The sequence below is a fragment of the Parus major genome, chromosome 1A, assembly GCF_001522545.3.
Source record: "Parus major isolate Abel chromosome 1A, Parus_major1.1, whole genome shotgun sequence".
NCBI lineage: Eukaryota > Metazoa > Chordata > Aves > Passeriformes > Paridae > Parus > Parus major.
Window position 1 is genome coordinate 48,710,464 of NC_031773.1, and position 7,891 is coordinate 48,718,354.

The 7,891-nt window shown below is 58.6% G+C and overlaps 1 protein-coding gene across 2 annotated transcripts in view; it reads left to right on the plus strand.

Annotated features, from left to right (window-relative positions):
• The first annotated feature begins 2,830 nt into the window (after positions 1–2,830).
• Positions 2,831–7,891, plus strand: part of KCNJ4 (potassium inwardly rectifying channel subfamily J member 4) — a 19,019-nt gene continuing 13,958 nt past the window's right edge. Inside the window, exon 1 of one of the 2 annotated variants that reach the window (XM_015629481.2) lies at positions 2,831–3,226. The gene's annotated coding sequence lies outside the window, so the exon portion shown is untranslated. Of the gene's footprint in view, positions 3,227–5,923; positions 6,530–7,891 lie in introns of those variants that run through there. The other variant, XM_015629482.2, reaches the window with a different exon arrangement.

The window sequence follows — 7,891 nt, forward strand, 5'->3', positions numbered from 1 at the left end:
CCCCATTCCCTCCTCCTTTAGTTCTATTTTTGAGGTTTCCCTCTCCGTCTCTGCTGGTCTGGAAGGCTCCTCCTGCAGAGTCCCTGGGCCAGGCAGCAGCAGCTACATCCAGGGCCCTTCACCACCTCCACCTGTCCAGTGAGGTGATGGCTATGGGAAGAGAAGAGGCAAAAAAGGTCATTTCCTTATCACTAAAACATTTGTTTTCTTCTATCAGGAAGGCTTCTGTGCTTTTGCCCCTGGACTGATGCTCCAGGTGTCTCCATTCCTGCTGCAGGATGTAGCTCAGGCTGCATCCAGACCTCCTGGGAGAGCGGGCAGCCTCAGGGATTTGTCTAAGAGAGGGAAATGATCCTGCATTCCCAGAGGGGCTGGGAAAAATTGTGGGGTTGAGCACCATGGGCCACCTCTGTATCTCACCATCTCTGCCCCCATGACCAGGTCAGGTTGGCTGGGCAGTTCTGGAACACTGGGGACAGAGATGGGATGGTTGGAGGAAGATTGCAGAGGGAGCATGGCAGGCACTAAGGACTCCAAAATTTTGTTCTCTGGTTTAAGCACCCCAAGTCAGATCTGCTCAGCACAGAGAGAGCTTGAGGGTTTGTGCTGGCTTAGCTGGTACCACAGGAACGCAGGACCACGGGTGTCCAAGCAGGGGCAGCTGGCATAGAGGTAGCTCTTCTCTTCATGTCCGGGCAGGAGAATGGGCAGGCAGCATTTTCTCAGCTTCCCAGGAGCTCTTGCTTTTCACTGCACCCATTTCTCCATCCATCTCCAGCCATCCCTCTCTCTCTCTCTCTCTCTCTCCATTCTTCCCTCCATCTTTCCAACCACTCCTCCCTCCTCTTCTCTCCATTCACCTCTCCATTCATCCCTCCAAAGATTCCTCTGTCCATCTCTGGAACTCTCTTGGCCTCCTTTCATCCATCCCTTTATCCATCCCTCGTTCCATCCCTCCATCCCTCTGCCTCCCTCAATCCCCACAGCGGCACTGGGAAAGGTTGGCGGAGTGGGGCTATTTTTGGGAGCGTCTCCCTGGCAACGGCTGCCACCACCGTCTGTGGTGGCTTTTACATAGGTGCTAAAATATTCCACACTTCTTATTAAAGACGGTGCTGGTGGAGACGGGCGGGGGTGGCGAGTGTGAGCCACCCCGCTGCTGGGGCCGGCGGCCATGGGGCGGTCAGGGCGTGGCACTTGGGGGGCACAAGGACAGCAAGGGGCCGGTGGCATCTTCAATGTGGCATCCCCATGTCCCTCTCATGGCTCTGGAAGTGCCACCTGTCTCTTGGCAGTGCCAGGCTGCCACACCACGTGCGAGGTGCAGCCGTCCGTCCTGCTGCTGCAAAGGCAGAGGGAAATGTGGTGAGGCCTCGGGGGGAGACAGCAATGAGGAGCAAAAGGCAGAGAGGGCAAAACCCGAGCTGAAGCTGAGGTGGCCTCAGGGCTGCACTTGGTGGCTTTGCTTGCTCTGGGAAGGAGCAAGATGTCTCAGCCCCATCTTCATCCCTTCACCACATGAAGAGGAAAGGCCAGAGGGTGCCAGAGGGATGGTACATTTTGCCAAAGAGCAGCTGAGCAGATTCTGGTCAGTAGCTCTTGGGAAGCAGCCCCACAGGCCCTAGAGACAGAGCTTTCGGGAAAGTAAGAATCCCTCTGAACCTGAACAAGGTTTTCATAGGGATGGCTGCAGAGGGGATGGACAGGCTGGCCCTGCTCCATCCAGGTGCAACAGCTCCCCAGGAGCAGTAGGGAGCAGCCATGGGAGCACGGGGGTGAACTGACCCTTCAGGAGGCTGATGTGCTCCTGTTTTGCAACTGCTCGTCTGCATGGAGTGACTGAAGCCACCCTCTGCTGCCCTGGCAGTGGCTTTGCCAAGTGGGATCAGGCTGTGCTCACCACAGCTGGCGGGGCACAGCAGCCTCCACAGCATGTTGTGCAGGGGTCATCCCATGTGCCACATCTTGGGAGGATTTTGGGAGAGAGGGTCATAATCCTTGCAGGATTTGGGCCCAGAGGAGACTCAAAATATGTTTTTTTAAAATATTTTTTGACTTTCAGCAGAGGCACAGCAAATGAGACACCAAGACGGAAACCATGTCCTCAAAAACACCATCCTGGAACGGGGCTGTCCCCAGGACCCTGTGCTTCCAGCCACTGCCTGCGTGGTCAGGGCTCTCTTTAGCCTCTGGCTTTGTGGCAGCAGAGTCCCCTGCCTTCTCTCCTTGTCACCAAGAAGTGACCTTTTTATAGCCTCTGAGATGCTGCTGGCCGTGGAGACCCGAAAGAGGTTTCTTGGACAGGTTTCCCGGCAGGACGGCCGTGCACTACCCCGGAGCCCTGAGGGCTGGTCCCTCCATGTCCACGCTCCTGTCCCAGCATTACTCATCCCGGCAGGAAATCACCAGCTCTGTAGAGTGGGGAGGCAATGCCCCACAGCTGGGAGAGCCTGGTCCTTCCTCACGGCCAGGTGTCAGCCCAGCACCCCAAATCCAGGTGGGGAAAGACCCTCTGCCGGTAGTTATTTAATCTCTGTGCAGCAGCCCAGGAGGAGGATTCACGTCCTCGGGGGCACCTGGCGGCCCCGCCATCCCTTTCCCGCTGCCGGTGGTTGCTGTGTCTCCCCCATGGCGGCTCCGCAGCTCTGAGCTCACATGCGAGGATGGGCTAAAGTAGCGGAAAGCTGTTGGATCCTACCACGGAGTTACTGACTTCTCAGCTACAGACTGCATAGCAATCAGCGAGGGGGAGAGGCAGCCAGGGAAAGGGAGCGGAGCGCAAAGGGAGGAAGGGTGTCGGGGAGAGGGGGGATCTGGGGACTAGAGCAGGGGGGCAGCAAGGGGCACGGGCAAATAATGCCAGAGAAGGAGGGAGCCAGGCAGGAGGGGGAGACCTAAACCCGTCGCTGAGCCACGAAGGCACATCAGCACTCCGTGGGATGGACGCTCCTGGGAGCAAAAAATTCTGAGGCAGAGGCAGAAGGAGAGCGCTGGCGTGGGCAGGGCAGAGTTAGGAGAAGAGCAGGTCGCAGCGGAGAAGTAGCTCTTCGGAGGGGAAAAAAATAAACCTAGGCTGGAGGCGAGCGAGGACTGCAGAGAGACTTCCCTGATTCCTCCGGTCCGGCTGAAGCATTTCATGGTGAGATGGAGAGACCGGCCGCTTTTCCCTTCCTCTGATGTTGGCTCGGCACGGCTGGAGCAGGCGGCAGCCCTCGGCAGGACCCGGGTAAGAGGCGGTGCCGGGGAGCGCTGCTCTCCTCACCGGCATGAGAGCGGGAAGGGGTTTTTCTCCCTTAGGAAAATAATGTATTGTTTCATTTGCGTTCGCTCAGAGGAACAGCTATAAATATAACTTAGGGAGAGATGCGTGGCTTCGTGTGAGCGTGCCAGTGAATAATAAAGTTGCCTTGTGTGCATGGCGTATGCACGTACAGCTACCGGGGCGGCCGCGGGCCGAGGGGCAGGGGTGGGCTCCTGCCTCTAAACCTCCCCAACTTCCCTCCCCGCCCCCTTGCCACCCTGACTTCGGTCGCTTTGCAGGTAACTTCTTCATTTTTTCAGTTCCCCGTGTTTTCTTAGAGCCTTCTCGCCCTGGGCTGGGTCCTGCTCACCTTTTGCTTCTGCTCTGTAGATTCTTCTCTGTGCTGATCCCGGCCAGTTCGTAGCGTAAAAGGCAGCTGGAGACCTCCTCTCCAAGCTGCCGGGTGCAAATGGGGCTGAAGTGGATGTGTTTGTTCTCCTGCTGCCTGCGGAGCTTTTTGGGCTCCAGACCTGCCCCCCTCTCCCTTGCCTTCCACCTCTCCTAGTCCCGGCATGGCCGATCCTGCCGGTGGTGGTCCAACACCCCCCAGACAGGCACAGTGCAAAGGGTCTTCTGGACAGTGGGTTTGGGTGAAGGGGATCGGGAGAAAGCCGAGAGTAAACTAGCAGAGAAACTCCGCCTTTGCTCCCTGTTGACAAGGTGGGCAGGCAGGTTTTGCATGGTGTTGGCAGATCACCTCGGATATCCCTGGCCCTTAAGCCCCTAAGGCCCTCCCTCCTGGGCAAATCTCCTGGAGTCATCCAAATCCTTCTGGCAGGAGCCTGGAGTTTCCTATCCCTGCTGCCCAACCCTGACTCCATCGGTGGCAAAGCAAACAGCAGCTCTGGGGCTGTTCCCTCGTCCCCTTCCTCCCCTTGGGGGGTGGGCTGTGGAGGGCAGACAGTGACAGCGCACACGGGAACGCGTGGCAGAGGTGACATAGCTCCAAGGCTACCCTCAACCCCTGCTCTGTGCCCTCCTTGGCTTCTCGGGAGGAGTCATCCACAGGAGGTGGGAGGTGCGGAGATGAGCCCAGGGCTTGGGGTTAGCCGGAGCCTGGGAGGAATCAGGCAGGTGCATGGGGAATATATCTTGACAGAGATGTAGGAACGTGTCCCTTCTCCATTCACCACCAGAAGTGGCACCCACAGAAGCCTGAGACACCCCGGCAGTGTGTGGCCACTCCTGTTTGCAGCCACTGAAAATAATAATCAATACAGGGCAAATACGTGCCTTGGGGGGAAACAGGAACCCGGTGGGGACAAGGAAGGGGGGACGAATGGTGAGGATGGCCACAGAGAGGATAAGCTGGAGGGAAGTGGGTTCCCTCTCCTCCACCTTTTTTTTTCCTTCCACCTTTCCCCCTGGTTGGGAGCTACGATCAAGTGCCCCGACGTGTGGTGCTGGCAGGGGGCAGGCAGTGGTCCTTGCCCCTTGCAGTCGCCCGCCATGGCTCGCAAGGAAAACCGGGAAGCGAGGAAGTGGCTGGGGTGGGATGGAGTTACTTGGCATGGCCAGTCCCTACCGGCCGCTCCAGCCTCTCGGCCACCCCAAGCTCAGCCATCGGCCACGCCCGGGAAGCAGCTGCCTCCCTGGGGTGGTGTCAGTGACAGGAGGGTGCCAGCAAGGGGGAGGAGGGCACGGTGACGGACACCTGCGCCCGCCGAGCACTGACATCAGCGCGGACGCAGAGCGGAGCACTTAATGGCCCTCTGCCCTCAGCAAGCCCCTCCATCCCTCCTCTCGTTATTGTGCTGGGCTGGCTTAACCCGGCAGCGCGGCCGGGAATCGATAGATGGATGCTGGCGTCTTAGCAATCGATCCCTTACTCATCCACGCGGCTCCCAGCCTCCCGCTGGCGCTCGCTTTTCTGTGAATGGCACGGGCTGAGTGAAGCCGTCTGCGCTTGCCTCGCAACGCTGCGAAACTGAGTCAGGCTAAATTCCTGCTCCTTGACGTCACTGCTCCTGTGCCCCTTACCAGGGCGGAGAGGCCTCACAGGGAACCCCCAGAGGCACCACCACCGGTTTTCCTCGCCAGATAAGATGGTTTTAATGGAGATGGTTGGGAATGGAGCCCCTTCTCGGGAGAGATGCTGATTCTCCGGCAGTGGGGAGCTTGGGACAGGCAAGGGCTGCTATTGAGCTGGTTCTCTCCCTGAGACCTCTGAGTCTCGTTCTCCAGCGGTGAAGGTGGTGCCGTGGAGCAGGCTGCTGAGGGATAGGAGCTGCCTGCAATGTGACCCTGTCCCCGCGGCCCCAGAGACCCATGCACCTCCGTGTCTGTCCTCCTGGGAGCCGGGCAGCAGGCAGCTTCCTCCAGGGACAGTTTTGGCATTCACCCGCTGGTTTACTTGGGGAGGAGATGCCCACCACCTCCTGGCACCAGCCACGCTGGCACAGCAGCACCATTGCTGCTCTCACTGGAAATTAGAGAGTGGAGGGTGGAGAACAAGACACTCTCCAGCCCGGCACCTCCCCACGCCGCCAGCCAGGGGCTCCTGCCGCCGCTCTGCCCACGCTCCTGCCACCATGGCAGTGGGTCTGCCCCTCACAATCTGGACGGTTGTTTTATTTCTATGGCAACATTTCTCCTGAAACACTTCAGAGGGAGCCTGTTGGATAATGAGGGAAGCAGCGTCCCCCATTCTGTCCCCTGCAAAAGGCTCAGAGAAACGACCTTGACACCTCTCCCCATCTCCTTCCCTCCCTGGCGAGCGGTACCAACATTGGTACAAAGAGCTGCTGGCCTTGTCCCAGCTGCCTCTCTGCTGCCTGTTCTCCTTTCCCCTGCCTTCAGCTTTGCTCTCCCCTTGCCTCTTGCCGGTTCCCTTTCTGCTGGCAGCCTGCTAAAGCACCCGTGCGGACTGACCAGCTGAAAGGAGTCTTAGAACAAGTGGATGCGGAAAGCGACTCTGCTGTAGAGGAGGGTAAAGCCCCGGGAGAGCTGTATAGATCGGCCCCGGCAGCAGCGCGGTGAGTGCGGGGGCTGAAGGGCACTGGGGATCCCAGAGGCTGGGCACACAGGCGCTTCATCCCTCTGAAAAGCTCGATGGCATTACGAAGAGGCGGTGCCTGCCACGGGACCAGACTCAGCGGCCCCAGAAGTCCTCTCCTCTCCTGTTCCCGTTGTTGCCAGCACCGAGAAACAGGCTCGTGTCTGTGTGGAGGTGAGCAGGCAGAAGTTGCGGGCAGCACCGAGTGCCAGCAGGCGACAGGCGACAGGCAGGTGAGCAGGCAGGGTGCCAGCGGGAGCGGCTGTGGCAGGCCGGAGGAGCAGGGGTGTGACAGCAGCCCGTAGTGATGGCGGGAGGGATATCGCAGTCCTGGCAGTGAGTGTGCAGATGCAGTCCCGCTTCGCACTGCTCCTCCGCAGCCCGAGCCTGGCCGCGATGGCAGCCCCTCCCTGTCGGAGAGCTGGGGGACAGGGGAAGGAGGGGGCAGTGATCCCCCGTACTGCGTGAGTTGGGCAGCACTTAGGCTCGACGCCTTCCAGGTGTGTTTGTTAACCTCGAGGGATCAAACCGCAGCAATACAAGTCGGCAAACCTGTAGTGAAGTACTTGACCCGCTCTCGGTGGGAATGCGGTTTTGCAGCTTACCTGGGATGCTCCCTCTGCTCTGTTTTTGGTGCCTAGCAGGCACGGCTGAAAGGGGAGAAGCTGGGGCCTTTCAAGAGGCTCATGGCTCTTCTCAGCTCGCTGTGAGCAGAGCGACAAGGGGGCTGAAGGGGGATTTTTTCCCCCTTGTCACTGATGGGCTAGTGTTTAGCAGGCAGGCCGGGCTGGCAACACAGCTGTGGTGCAGCAGCTGGGTGCGGAGAAGTGTCTGCAGCCTCTCTCGATCGGGGACTTGGTGCAGAGCAGGCTTTGCCCTGGTTATTGCTTGCCCTTGCTGCTGTTACTGTTGCTATCATCATTCATAAACTATTTGCAGGCACCTGCCTTGCTTGGTGCTTGGCAGAGTCACCGGCAGTTCATCCCTGCCCTGTCAAGAGCACAACTGCAGCAGGCAGGCAGATGATGCGAGCCACCCTTGCCCCCCTTTTCCTGCACGCCGATAATTATCCATGTCTCCTGACTAGCCAAAAGCCATCAAGACACCCCACATGGCCAGGCACTTTGTGCTGAAGAGATGCTGAGGCACAGGGATGCTGCCGGGAATGGCCTTACATCAGGGCTCCCACAGGGCAGTGAAGGGAGTTCCAGGGATGTGTAGATTAGTGAGGCCACCCTTTGCACTGTAAGGTTGTGCTGGGAAGCTGGAGGAGGTGACTTGAGTGCACTGCATCTGCCTGGGATGTGAGGACCTCAGGGACACCCCCAGAGCCTTCAGTTTTTCAGCTTTTGCAGGTTTTGCACCAACCCTTTGGGGGGTAGTCCATGGTTTTGGCACGTGGGGTGCTGGGGGTATGTCATCCCCTGTGTTTCCTTGGGAGCAGGTGAGATGTAGTCTGCACCCTGGCTGCTACAAAAACTTGGTTCCTTTTTGGCCAAGAACACCACCCAGGGAAGGCCAGGGACCTTCCGAGCATTTAATTTTTCCTGTGATGCCAGCTACAAAGAATAACACCCACCTTCCTCACTCAGCAA